The 15,042-nt window shown below is 45.5% G+C and overlaps 1 protein-coding gene across 10 annotated transcripts in view; it reads left to right on the forward strand.

The window, feature by feature from the left end:
• Nucleotides 1-15,042, forward strand: part of Tenm4 (teneurin transmembrane protein 4) — a 710,423-nt gene that overhangs the window by 415,213 nt on the left and 280,168 nt on the right. The window lies entirely within an intron of this gene.

A 15,042-nucleotide genomic window follows, 5' to 3' on the forward strand; every position in this document is an offset into this window, starting at 1 on the left:
CTGGATGGTTTTAGCTCCCTTGTCAAAGATCAAGTGGCCATAGGTGTGTGGATTCATTTCTGGGTCTTCAATTCTATTCCATTGTTCTACCTGTCTGTCGCTGTACCAGTACCATGCAGTTTTTTATCACAATTGCTCTGTAGTACAGTTTAAGGTCAGGCATGGTGATTCCACCAGAGGTTCTTTTACTGTTATGACTCATCTTATACCAGTTTCTTAATTTTCCAGATAGAAATGAGTACCCATCCCACGAAGTTGCAAGAATTAGATGATGAGCCCATCTCACTGTCCCCCAATCCCTGATTTCCAGGAGTCTTTTCTATCAGGGATGGAACACTTTGTCAAAGATCTTCTTGGCATCTGTTCAGATGGTAATGTGACTTCTGTCCCTGAGTTTGTATATGTGCTACACTGCATCTTCTTCATCTCTGTAATAGCACGGACTTGGCCACAATGTGTGACATTCTTAATATGTTCTTGAACTCAGTTTCTGAGTTTATTGTTGCAAATGATTGCACCTGTGAACCTGGTCCATAGTGTTTTGCTGTTGTTGGACCCTATCTGGTTTTGGCACCAGGATAATATTGGTTTTGTAGAATGTGTTTAGTAGAACCCTCCAATCCTGTTTTGTGGAATGATTTGAGGAGCCTTCCCAACATCTGTCCTTAGGCTGGATCTCAGTCAGTAGAGTACTTGTCTAGCATGCAAAAAGCTATTAATTCATTTTCAGATTTTGATAGAATTTGGTAGTTAGTCTGTCTATTGCTAGGCAAACTAAAAAGACTCTTTTTAATTTAATTATTTTATTTTTAAAAAATAGAGTCTTGATCTCATGTATCCCAGTCTGGCTTTGAACTCACTAGTTAGCCAAGGCTGGTCTTAAATCCTTGATCTTTCTGTCTTTACCACCTAAATTCTGGAATTATAGGCATGAGCTACCATACCTGTTTTATGTGGTATTGGGGATCAAACCCAGAGCTTTGTGCATGCTAGGAACGTACTCTGCTGACTGTGATCCAGCCTCAGGATGGATGTTGGGGAGGCTCCTTAAAACTGTTTCAATCTCCTTGCTTTTTATAGATCTGTTTGAATTTTTTTTATATCCTCTTGACTTAATTTTGGTATGAGATTTGTGTCTCAAGATGTATCCATTTTTTTTCATTTTCCAATTTTTTTTAGATGTAGTGTTCTAAAGAACTGTCTAAATTCCATTTGCATATGTTGTAATACTCCTTGCCTCATTCCTAGTTTTGTTGATTTGAGTCCTCTCTCTTTCTTCCGGCTAGACCAGGGGCAGACCAGGACCTACACACAGTAACCTGGCCCATCAGTAGCATGCTCCAGTTCTGCTGAGAGTTTGTCAAAGAACTGGCTCATAGTTTCATTGATTCTTTGTGTTGTCTCTTAGTCCCCATTTTACTAATAGCTGCCCCAATCTTATCTCTTATTGAACACTATTAAGTAAATGAATGTTACTGTTAGGCATGCATTGTGGTCTAAGTCAGAGTCATTCTGACCACTGTGAAGCATGATAAAGTCACTAATGGGCAGGACAGATGGATGGAGGATGTTTATCATCCTGGAGAAGACATAGAGGGCTAGCATGAGATTTCATCACATTTCTCAGAATCCTGTGCTACAGGAGCCATTCATTTCTAGACTTCTTCATTTATGTCCTCAAGCCACGGTCGAGCATAGGTATCAGAAGCCACGAAAAAATGAAACTGTAACTATAAGGAGTGACTGTGCCAGTCCCAGCCATAGTGGCAGTGTTAGTGGTGACAACAGCCGCAGCACTATGCTGGTACATTTCCTTTCCTTCCTTCTTTCTTTAAAAATAACTTCCTGGAAGTCAGAGTCTACTAAGATGAGAATCGACTGCCTCTGAAGGAACATTGAGTTTCTTGCCATGTCAGCAACAGCATAGGAGATGATCTTCAAGCCTTGAGTTTGGGATGTGTGGCTACACAGATTACAGTAAGGGTTTGGGCTTTCCTTCATCTTGTGGGTTGAGTCCAACAGTGAGACTCTGATCCTAAGAACCAAATATAATTCCTACCTGTTTATTTTGGGAGAGAAACTGTATACAAAAATAGAAAAGAAAAAAAGAAAAAAAAAAGCCCTTCTAATAAATCTTGAGGTTGCCTAGCCTCTCACAGAATGAGGAACTAAATTTTACCAAGTACTTACTGAGTACCAAATATCACTGTTCTATGGTTCATAGATTAGATTATACCCTAAGCTTTGTATCCACATAACAAGACAGAGGTTGAAATCTCCATTTTACCCTTAGAGAGAAGTAACTTGTTATAGATCACAACGAATCAGAGATGGGGTTTGAATTTAAATCAAATATTTCTTATTGCAAAACCTGGTCCCATCATTTCCAGACGGGAAAGCTGAGGCCCAGAGGTACAGCCAAAGACATATCAGTGAGTCCTAGGGGATTTGCCCTGGCTTGCTCCCTCCCCTTCCTGCTGTTGGAATCCATGACAGTTGATGGGCACATGACTATTCATTTATTCTAGAAGCCCCTGAGAGCTCTGGTGGTGCAGAAAGCCTAGTCCTGGTGAGATACCTTGGATTTTTCCCAAGGCACAAGGAATGTGGCTGAGAGGCCAAAGGCAAGCCTGACCTGAGCTCCCACCCTCTTTATCCACTTGGCTCACGGAGCCTCAAAGCACAGGAGATTGTCCTTGATAAGATATGGCCACAGAAGTCTCTGGTGTAGGAGGGGGCAACTGTAGAAGCTGAGCAGAAGGCACTTTGCCTTCTGATTCCTCTCCTGGGGTGATTAAACCCCCGAGGGGAATGCCTCCCCTCTATCAGGTGTGACAGAGGTTGTGGCTTGATTCACCCACCTGCATCCTTTGTGCCAGCATAGAGTAGGCCTCGGTTCTACATGGTAGATAGAATGAATGGTACAATGGGAGGAGGGCACAGTTCAGCTTGGCCGAGGTCACCCTCACCTGTGCAGTGTTTCATGCAGGTGTATCATAAAATAACATAAACAAAACACACAGTAAGCATACTTGTTGTTTTGTAGCAGATATCAAACAAGAAGCAATTTAAAAGAAGAAAGATGATGTGTGGGCTCAAAGTCTCATAGGTTTTAGTCCACGATATTGTGAGTCTGCCATGGTGAGGCAGAGCATCATTGCCGAGAGAGCATGATGGCACAGAGCTGCTCGCCATCTGGCAGTCAGGAAGCAAAAATGATAGACAGGAAGGGGCCATGTGTACTTTAAAGGTATTCCCCCCAGTGACCTGCTTCCTGCAACCAGGCCCCCACTCTAATAGTGCAATAGACACTCATCAGTGGATCAAACCATTGATAAACTTAATATCCTCATGATCCCATCCCCTCTTAGCAACTCTATCAGATGAGAGCAAGCCTTCAACACACGAGTCTTCATGGGAATAGTTCTTACCCAAAGCATGACAGCGAACATCCCATGAGTCTGTGAGTTTCCTTAGGGATAGTACAATTGACCTAGCCCCAGGGACTGCTATGCGGCTTTCAAGAAATACTCGTTGAATGAATAAATGATCGAGTGAATGAAGACTCAGTAAGTCTTTAATAAATATTAGTGGGTGTGTGGCCTTGACAGCCTTATATCCACAACCCACCTAAGAGGGTGAGTTCTCCTTCCTCTTTCAAAGAATATGGTATTTGAAATATACTTTCCAAGCAGATATTGGAAATGGTATATCCATCACATGTCAGAAGAAAAGTTCACACAAAGGCCAAAGAGGTCAGGACAGAAAGCTCCTGTGTGTAGTCAGTAACTGTGAATGTAGCCATGGAGACCTTCTACAGAGGTCGGCAAGGGCAGTCCCCAGCCCAATTTAACATAAGCTAATCACAGTGGCTTTATCAAAGAGTGACAACTTTTTCAAAAGAAGCAATAGCAACAGCAGGCATTATTACCAATGGGTACGCTGGCACCTGGCATGGCTCAGCTGGACCTCAGGAAATCATTTATGACACAGGGCATCATCTGCTGCACTTTGGATAAGCCCTCCTTCTGGAAGTGCTCAAGCTCAGGCCTGGCTGAATGGCTGTGTGGAAAATTGGCAGCGAGATGGTCTCCAGTGAGCATGAGCAGGCTTCCAAGTGCAGGCTCTGTGGGGGTGTTGAGGAGGGCTGGAAGAAGGACCCTGCTTGAGCAGCTGGGACATGACACTGAGACCAGCTATGGGCATCCTTTAAGAGGAAGTCAAGGTTTGCAGCTACACACCATGCAGAAGCATACAGGAAGTAGGAGCCCAGGGTGTGAGACTGCTGACGGTGGCCTTATCCCTAATAAGATACTCTCCGCCACTGGTTCTTAGAAGAATCAGAGGTCTTAGTGGACCTGGGATGAAATGAGACAAGGCATCTAATAGTGCCTGCCTTACTGGGCTAGAAGTAGCAAGAAAGCAAAGGTTTTATTCACCACAGGTTCCTCATGCCAGGCATGAAGCACGGACCAGAAACTAGTGGGGTTGCTACTGACTGAGGGCAGCAGCCTCTCCGTGGAGGAAACCTAAAGCAGCTCTAGCGCCCACGCTTGCCTCCCAACAAGTATCCAGGTAGCTGTGGGGGTTGCCTTAAGATCACTGCACGGCTGACATAACCAGGAGTCTCAGGTATGGTTCCCGTGTCTACCCTCAGCTCAGAGACTCTGGAAGTGGGGGAAGTGGTGAACGGAGACGGAAAGACCAGAGCCACGCTTTGTTGGCAGCTGCACAAAGTAACAGTTCTTAGACTTAGCATAGGCTTAGACTTGAGAATACGTCTGAAGACCTCAAGTAGCCGGAGGAAAGTTTTAGGACCACTGTGTTATTTTTCTTATTACTATGATGATATACCTAACAAGAGCAACTTAAAGAAGAGGGGTGACTCTTATTGTTTGACTCACGGTTTCAGAGAATAGAGTCTATCATGCACAGAGAGCACAGTGGTAGGACTGTGAGATGACTGGACAAATCGTTTCCACAGTCAGAAGTCAGAAAGATGAATGCTAGTTTTCAGTTAGCTTTCTCTCCTTTTTCTGCTTGCATTCAGTCTTGGACCCCAGCACCTGTGACAATGCCACCCACATTCAGGGTGGGGCTTCCCTCATGGAAACCTCTCTGAAAACGTCCTCAGAGGTGTATCCAAAGGTGTGTCTCCTAGGTGACTGTAAACCCAGCTAAAATGATAGAGGAGATTAATCTTCACAACTTTCCAAAGAAAGGTGGTGTATCTTAAAATGGCATGTACAGAAGCCAAACTCCACTTAGCTGTAACCATTGTTATTAACTCCATCCTTCAGTATATCACTTAGCAAGACATTCTAAGGCAAAGCATTTCCGGACATGGTTTATCAAAGCTCAGGATAGCTTCTTAGCTTCTACTGCTATAATCTCAAGCAGACGGCTCAACATCCAGGCTTCTTCTCCTCAGGTCACCCTGACCCATGGTCACACTCCCAAGAGGAGAATGGAACACTCCAGCCAAATCTCCAGCCAAAATCTAGCCATGGAGGCACGGAGCAGAGGCCTGGCCCACTGATCACACTCAGGATGCTGTTAGCGAGGGCAATGGGTATTGGTAGACAACCGAGAGAGGCTGCCACAAGCAAAACCTAACATAATTAGCTCTACTCCTCTGCCTGCAGGGCCATTATGGGATGCGATGAGATAATGGTGAGAAAGGGTTTTCTGCACCAGCAAGGGTTCTGCACATGGGATGAGTTGTTATTATCCTTATGAAATAATTACATTTCTATTGTAGAACAATAGCTGATGCCTGAGTGCAGTCTTCTGTGCTACTCCTGCCTTTGCTCCCTTGTTTGTCATGCTGTGCCCGTTACACACACGTACACACACACACACACACACACACACACATACACACACACATGCACACACATGTCCCTACACATAAATGTACATATACATACACATGCACACTCATCTCCCACATATATGTGCGCAACAACCCCCCACACGCACACACATGTGCACACATATGCCACACACATACATGCACAGGCATGCACCACACATACGTGCACACACATACCCATGCGCACGTACCCATATACACAAGTCATATGCCAAGAACTTCACTGTAGTGGCTGACGGTGCTCTCTGCAATGCTGCTTGTAAAGATGTCACTCTGGGAAACAACATGTACTGGGGAGTCAGACCATCATGGATTCCAGTCCAGCTTTGTGCCGTTCCCATGCTGCATCGCTCTATGTATGCTACGTAATTTTCTAAAGGTGTTTCTCTGCTAAGTAGGAGCAATAAACTCACTGCCCAGGTTCCTGTGAGAGTCAGAGACAAGACACATCAGGTATCATGTCTGGTGCAGAACAGGTAACAGGTGACCACAGATGTTCAAGTGGAGCTTTTGGGTCTGCACTCCTATCCTGTACAAGCCAGCAATGCAGAAGCTAACACTGTCCCCATTTTACAGTGGAAGTGCTGAAGCTCTGAGAACTTAGAACTTCCCACTCAGGATAGCACAGCTTGTAAATGGTAAAACAGATCCGAACCCAAGCAGGTAACATCAGGCTTCTTGCTCTGGCTGCTCCCGACCACCATTTCTTGCTTGTGCACATCTGGCTGTAAGGGCTAGACTGTTTGTAAGCTTCAGAGAGGAGAGATTAGCTTCACAGACTGTGGGTCTGCAGCCATTTGGACTCACCTCCGGTCCGTTCTGTGCCCGGATGGCCACAGGACCTTGACCAGGCTGGTTGAGCACTGTAAAAGGAAGACTCCTCCTCTCTGAAATGGGACTAATATAAGCATCTGCATCATCAGATTCTTGTGGGACTGAATGGATATGTGTCTTCCACACCATGTGAAAGATTGCCAAAGAGAAAGGAGGGATCGATCGTAACCACTGTGAGCATTGTTGTGATTAACGAGTCATTTTTTTTTTCCTCCCCTGCATAAAATTCCTCCTGAGAGCAAAGGATTCGGTTATTCAGGCAGAACGCTTGAGGGTGGCTTCCTTCAGAAAATCATAGACTTTCAGAATGTAGTCACTTAACCTTCCTGAACTTCCCTCTTCTCATCTGCTAAATGGGGGTAATAAAGAGGAACTCGGAGAGACAGGCTCGGGACTCGCAGAATGGCGAGAATCAATCTTGCTAGCTTTATTACTGGAGCTTTCAGGAGAGCGCTAAAGGTAGCCTTGTCACGTGTTCATTTTCAGCTTCAGGGAAGTTTGGTGGCTCAGTTCTCATGGTGCAGCTTACTTGGTCGCTGCTGCTGAGTCTAGAGCCAAAGAAGGAATGGCAGGCAAGATTGTACAGTAAGCTTTCCTAGATCCCAAGTCTCTCCACTCATCTCTGTGCCCCTCCCTAGGTCTTCTCTAGAAACATTCAACTCATCCCACTGTTCCTTAACAGTGGTGGGCTCTTTCCTACCTTTGGACCTCAGCATATGCAGGTCCTTTGGCATGGAACACTGGCCAACCTACCCTATGCATACTTAGCACACATCTGTGCCTACCTGCCTCCCAAGCCTGACCCCTCAGCTCACCCCTATGACTGCAAAAGTGTCATCTCCATTAGGAAATGGACACCGAGTTAAGGGCCTGCTCTGGGCTGTCCAGACTCACAGCATTATGAGGAATTGACCTATTGTGCATTGTGTTGGCCTTTAAACAGAGATCTTTTACAAAGACAGGTAAGGGCCCAGTCTAAGTCTGCAGTTCTACTTGATTATTGGTTAAAACCGATGTGGAACTGTGAGCAGTGGTCTGGTCATGACCCATGTATAGAAGAACCCTTCAAAAGGAGCTTTGAGCATCTCCCATAGCTGGTAATTGCATTCTCTGGCTTGCCCAAGGACCTAAGGCAATTCAGACAGAACTGTTCTAAATGCACACACCTGCCTCTCCCACCACCACACTCTATGCATTTAGTACAACGGAACCTCCTAAATGTATTTCCTACCCTGCAGGCCCCCCCTCTCTTCCCTCATTTTCCCAGACACATGAAACTCAAAGCCAACACAGACATTGGAGTTGGTCAAGGAATGCTATCCCTCAAGGATCTGCTCATGGAAGCAATGAGAAACTTTGTACACCTGATGGCATGCTCTGTGCTCTGCCCTCCAGAAAGCAAGACTCTCTTTTGCTAGCCATGCTGTGGTTCTGCTACCCAGGAAGTGAGCTATGATTAGAATGTCTGAACTAGTCTGTCCAGTGCCCTCAGCTTCCAAAGTATAAACTCTATCTACAGATGAGCCTTTTTGGTTAAAAAAAATCAGAAGTATTCAAAGCCCCTCCCCAACCCCCACTGAATCCAGTTTACTCTGTTAGGCTGGGCAGAAAGCCTTGAAGATCAAGCCAACTGTCCATTTTTGGTGTCTAACCCCTACCACAATGCCACTGATCTCTTAGTGACACTGAGTAGACAGTCTTCTCTCCCTGAGTCTTTTTTCAAACATCATGATTTCTGCCTATCCAGCCAGCCCTCATTTTCTTCAGCAGTGAGATGAGGATAATACTTATTTCATAGAGGTGTATGTGGAAGTCCTTTACATGTGAATGGACACCAGCTGAATAAACCTTATGTGGGCAAGGTGCAGCATTATGGAAAATACCCTTTGGGCATTGTGGGAAGATCTAGACTTCATTTGTGAGTTATTGCTATAGATCTTGAGCAAGTCACTTGACCATTTTGTCAGTCAAAGAAGATTCTATGCTGAAAGCTCCACAAGATGGTATTGTGGGTTAAATTGAGTCCTCTATCACCCCACAGCTTCACAAAACTCGATAGGATGCAATTCTAGCCTCCAGGAGCTCAGCATATGAATCAGGTCACTGTAATAGCAATTAGCTAAGATGAAGTCATCCTGAATAGGGTGGGACCCTATTTCAATAGGACCAGTAGCCTTATAGAGAGAATGTCATGTGAAGACAGAGACACACGTGGAGAGCCTCCTCCGGCGGACAGCAAAGTGAGATGCTATAGCCATGTTGGAAGTCAAGGAATGCCAAACATTTAGCTAGGAAGTCAGGCGGGAGTCCTTTGCAGGCTTCGGAGGCTAGCTGTGGTGGTTAATGTTGACAGTCAACTTGGCAAGATCGAGAATCACCTAGGAGACAAATTTCTGGGTGTGTCTGTGAGGGAATTTGTAGATTGAATTCATTGCTGTTGGAAGACACACCCTAAATGTGAACCCCATGGGTCCGTGAGCTGAGGCCCAGGACTGGGTGCCAGCTCACACCCCCCTGCTTCCCAGCTGTGGGTAGATACAATGCGGCCTGCTGCCTCAAGTTTTAGCTGCCCTGTCTTCCCCACTGTGGTGGGCTCCATCTTCAAACTACGAATGAAAATAAACCCTGCCTTTCCTAAATTGCTTTTGTTCACCTCAGCAGCTGAGGAAGGATGCCCTGGCCCCGCCTATTTCTTGATTTTCAGATTTGAATAGTATTGGTTCCATAGGGACTAAGAGCTTCTGCGAACACTCTGTGGCAGAGCACACCTAAAGGGTCGGCAGAGTGCTCCATGCACCAGAGGTGTGTGGTACATGTCCTTCTCACACAAAAGCTCCTTTCCCTACATGACGCAGTTGAGAGTAAAAAGCAGGTCTGTTTCTCCATCTCATTCTTCCATGAGGACTGATCAAGGATCCCTTTTGAAAACCTCCCTCTGGGGCTACCCTGGATGAGATAAAGTCACTGGGAGACAAGACTGAGCAACCTGTCCACTCTGCCCCTAAGTGTTTTTCTTGATTTTTCAAGATGGTCTAGAATGGCAGAAGAGAAATTTATAGGACTTTTGGCTCTTAGCACGATTATTCTTTCCCTTAAAGTTGCAAGGGTCACTATGGAAGTCTAATGGGAGAGCGAGCCTGCGGCCTGCGAGCCTGCGGCCTGGTGAGTGAGCCCAGGGCAAGCCGTTTCAAATCAGTCCATTAGCAGGAAAAGGCACTCCAGGGCACGCTGCTCACTGAGTGCTAACCTGCATCAAGCATGGCTCTCTGTCATTTTGTTTTAACTTTTTTTATTGACATATCATAGTTATTTAGAAAACCCTGCAACTGGGAAGTATATGGTCGTGCCTTTATTTTATATGCCTCTCACTTCCTAGCTGGTTTTCACCCAATCCATTGGTAAACGCATCCCTGACGCCCATTCTAAGATCTCATGAAACACAGAGTATGTTTCTAGAAAGAACTCTAGCTCTGACTTCAGGGTCTGGGTTTGAGGCCCAGCTTCCTGTCTCTCCAGTTCAGTGGTTTGAGAATGTGGCTTGGTTTTGCATATAATTGAGATCTTCTGGTACCTAATAAAAGATGGGTGAAAGGGACTGGGGAGATGGTTCAGTCTGTCAGGTACTTTACTTATGAGCATGAGTGAGTACCAAAGTTTGAGCCCCAGAACACACACTAAAAAAGTAAAATGTTACACATAGCAAAGCATGCCTGTAATCCCAGTGTGGAAGAGGTGGAACTAGGCAGGTCTCTGGAGCTTGCTAGCCAGCCTAGCCTAAGAGTGTGGGCTTAGGACCCATCAAAGAATGGTCCACAGCCCATCCTGGCACCCACCATCTTCGTAACCTTGAGCATCTTGCTTAAACATCCCATTCTACATCTGTCAGGGGGTCTATGGATTGAAGGTGATGATTCACATAAAAATGGTTCCACAGAGCTGGACACACAGTAGGTGCTCAATTACTTTCCGTAACCACTCTACCCTCCAGCAACTGGCTCTTTCCCCCCAGGGGTTCCATATCTCTTGCCTCTTCCCTCTAGGTCTGAGATCCCCCACATCTGAGTAGCGGGCCTGGCAATCAGGTTATGCTCTTCCTCGGTTATGAGGCCTAGGATGTTGCAGCTGTGTAAATGGAGTGGGAGAAGACAAGTATCTGGAGACACAGCCCCAGGAAGTAATAAATGATGTTGAGCAGCTGTTTGGAAGCGCTTTCTTAATCACATCTCAGTGTAGAAGTTAAGCTGCCCAAGCCTCCCTGATAGAGCAGAGCTCTCTCCGTAGCCAGATTGTTTGAGGCTCGCCATCAATTTCAGTGGCTCTTTGGTCACATTTTCCAGCATAGTTTGACAGAGAGAGATAAAATACAGATGGCCTTGCGTCTTCTTCTCCCATATTCCATGGAAAGTGGCCTTCTGCCCTAGCCCAATCCTAGAGTCCAAGGGCCTAGATAAAGTATCTTAAACCCCTCTAGGAAAGGCTGCAAAAGCTGCTGAGATGCCTGAGTTGGGACTTGGAACTTAGAGCAGCTGTCAGTCACCCTGCCCATCAGTACCGCCCTCACCAATCTTCCCTCCCTCTGCATCCCTGCCTCTCCCCTGTAATGTGATGCATTTCTGTCTCCTGTATCCTGAAGGTCTGAGTCCCTCCAGGGTGAGGGCTGGTTTAGGCTGTGTTTGCAGTCCCAGTCAAGGCCCCCCACAGAACTGCCTTGGGGTTTGACTGTGGTTGTCCAGGAAATGGATATGAGAGGCAAGAAGGGAGAGGGAAGCAGAGAGGAGAGAGGGAGGAAGAAAGAGGGAGAGAGCTAGCATGATGAATACATTTGTGTTCATTTCTTTTTCATGAGACCCATGTTAAGTAGGACCAAATTGACGTCCTGAGTTTTTAAAAAATGAAGCAACCTGCTGGAAGTCTGAATTCCAGGTCTAAAGCTTACTCAAGTCCCCTAGGCTAGAGTCTCATTTGGCTCCTTACAGTTGGAGTCATGTGTCCTTGTACAAACCACATCACCTGTCCTTATTTCCCCTGCCCATAGAAGGAGAAGGATGGGGTTTGATCAGAGGCGACAACAGATGTGATGCTCATGTGTAAACTATAACACTATCACATCTCACTGCTGTTGTGATCTAGGGAGTTGTGATCTACTCTAACACTCAATGGGACCAATCCTAGCGTGTAACAGACTCCAACTACGTGTGGAATCACTGTGTTGGCTGCGGGCACATGCAATGAATAAGATCCATCCCTGTCCTGGGAGGTCATGACTCACAAGACACATGTATCTGGTGACCTTCATTTGCAGAATGTATCCATCTATAACCTGGCCGCTGGAAAGACCTCCAGACTCATCTGTAGTCTTCTCCATATTAATTCCATTCATCTAGCCCAGTTAGTTTCCTTGCTGTGCCTCAAACGACCATGGTCCTGCTATAAGGATTTTGTCATTGCTAAGTTTGCTGCCTGAAGCAGAGGCAATCTCCAGATATTGAATGGCTCATATTTCAGTTACTTTTACTGGCACCTCCTCAGGGAGACTGCTCTTTGCCACATTGCTACAACAACACAGCTACCACATCACATCTGACTCTACTCATTTAATGTCTTTTCATATTATTTACCCCCACATTCACACTTGATTGTCTTCTATATAGATATTTTCTCATTGATTGTCTTTTCTACTAGAATGTAACTTTTCAGAAGGCAGGGATCTGCCCTTCTTTGCCTGTCTGTAATTCTCAGAACAGTGCCTGGCAAAGTAGGCACACAATAACTCATTTGAGAAAAATTTCAGGGTTGTAACTGAGTTTTATAAAAATAAAAATAAAGTTAAAAGAAAAAAAAACAAATAAAACAACTTAAAACTAGGAAAAGAAACCAAGGAGAAACCAAAGAGGAATTTCTCCAAAGAAGATAGATACTCAAGTGGTCACTAAGCTCATGAAAGCAGATCAAGTTTACTGTAGGTGAGGTGCAAACAAAACACACCAGAATAGATGTATTCAGAAAGCCAGGTAATAACAAGTGTTGGCAAGGATGTAGGGAAGTCAGCTGTTAGTGGGAATGTAACATGATGCAGCCACTTTGGAACGTCACCTGATACTTCCTTAAAAGGTTAAACATGGAGTCGCCATCTGTTCTAATTTTCTGTCTATTGCTGAGATAAATTACTCTGACAAAAACAACTTTGGGGGAAAGGGTTTATTTTAACCTACCAGTTACAATCTATCAAGGGAAGCCATGCCTGTTTGTTATTCCAATGAATTGTCTCTAACCAGGGAACTCAAGAACCAGCAAAGTATAGCAGAAACCATAGAGAAATGATGCTTGTTCGAGTTCATGCTCTGCTAGCTTTCTCATATAGCCTAGGACTACCTGGCCAAGGAATGATGCCACCCACAGTGGGCTTGTACCTTCTATACTAACAATCAGTACTATCCCCATCATGCTCTGATCTGAGGAATTCCTCAGTTGAGAGTCTCTTCTCAAGTGAATCTAGACTGTGCCAAGTTGACAAAGCTAAGATAACATCTAATCCAGCAATTCCACACCTGTTATACCCAGCAGAAGTGAAAACACACTCCCCATGCAAAACCCGATGTGCAATAATTTAGCACAAGAAGGGGAAAAATAGCCAAGAAGGGAAACAAGTGAGGTTTGATATGTGGATGATCAAAATCTCACATATCCATCCACTGTAGTGCTAACTGGCAACATAGAGAGATGTGGGTAAAATTTAAAGACATGTTCAGTGAAAGAAGCCAGTCACGAAAGAACCCAGAATATATGATTTCATCTCCTTGAAAATTCCAGAATAGGCAAAACTGTAAGGATGGAGAACAGATCTGTGATTGCCCCAAGCAACAGGGTCTGGAAGAACCACGGGGAGTGCCTGCAGGTACCTATGATGTTTGTTTGTGGGTAAAGTAAACACTCTCAGATAGATTGTATAGTAATAGTCCCACTGTTCTGTAAGTATGTCCAGTCCCACAAAGCATACTAACTGGAGAGAGTCTGTCCCCATGTGAAGGTCAGGCAAACCTTAAGGCTCTCTCCTCAGTGTGGAGGAGGAAGCCACTCCTTGGCAAGCCCGTGAAAGCAGAGCTCTGTTCTTCAGGAGTGAAGAAAAACAAAACCAACCTCCCTTAGAAGCTTGTGAGGAGGAGGAGATCAGATGTCCTGAGCCTGAGTAATTTACTGTGTCTTGTTTCCAGAGACCACTTTCCCAGCGTAAGTCACAGAGACAGATGACCAGGATCTGCTTCAGAAAACGAACTGTGGGGGTGGTGGACAGAGCAGGAGCGGCTGGGCCGGAGCCTGAGACCCAGGGCTTGCCCTGCTCTCTGAGCTTGGGACTTACAGGGAGTTCCCCTTACCTGACTTCCTCCAGCAGGGCTCTTGGTCAAGAACTGGTTCCTGAGCTGGATACCTTTGTGTGTGTTGTCTTCCCTTTAACATAACTTTTACTATTTGTTGGGTTTTTGTTGTTGTTCTTTAATTTAATTTTATTTGTAATTCATTTTTTATACTCCATATTCCATTCCCCACCCCTCCCCCAACTACCTTCCGACTGCTCCATATCCCATGCCTCCTTCCCACCCCCTGTCTCCACATGGATGCTCCCACTCCCAACCCCACCTGATCTCTAAACTCCCTGGGACCTCCAGTCTCTTGAGGGTTAGGTGCATCATCTCTGATGAACACAGACCCAGAAGTCCTCTACTGTATGCATGTTGGGGGCCTCATATCAGCTGGTATATACTGTCTGTTTGGTGGTCCAGTGTTTGAAAGATATCAGGGGTCCAGATTAATTAAGACTGCTGGTCTTCCTACAGAATTACCCTTCTCCTCAGTTCCTTTCAGCCTTCCCTAATTCAACAACAGGGGTCAGCAGCTTCTGTCCATTGGTTGGGTGCAAATATCTGCATCTGACTCTTTCAGCTGCTTGTTGGGTCTTTCAGAGGGCAGTCATGATAGGTCCCTTTTTGTGAGTGCTCCATAGCCTCAGTAATAGTGTCAGGCCTTGGGACCTCCCCATTGAATTTGTTCCTTGAAAAGAATGGGCAATGAAGAAGTCAGGCACTGTAGCTCATGCCTGAGCCCCAGCAAGGCTGAAACAGGAGGATTACCATGAGTTTGAGTCTGAAACTGGTCGGTGTTGCATAGCGAATCTCTGGCAAGTGTAGGCTATGAAGTAAGACATGGAAACAGATACAGAAACCAAACAAGGAGAGGAGAAGAGAAGAGAGGAGAGGGGAGGGGAGGGGAGGGGAGGGGAGGAGGAAAGGAAAATGATCCCCTGGCTTATTCAGACATGTTGAATGTGCTCTTAAAGG

This window comes from Mus pahari, chromosome 1 (genome assembly GCF_900095145.1).
Source record: "Mus pahari chromosome 1, PAHARI_EIJ_v1.1, whole genome shotgun sequence".
Lineage (NCBI taxonomy): Eukaryota > Metazoa > Chordata > Mammalia > Rodentia > Muridae > Mus > Mus pahari.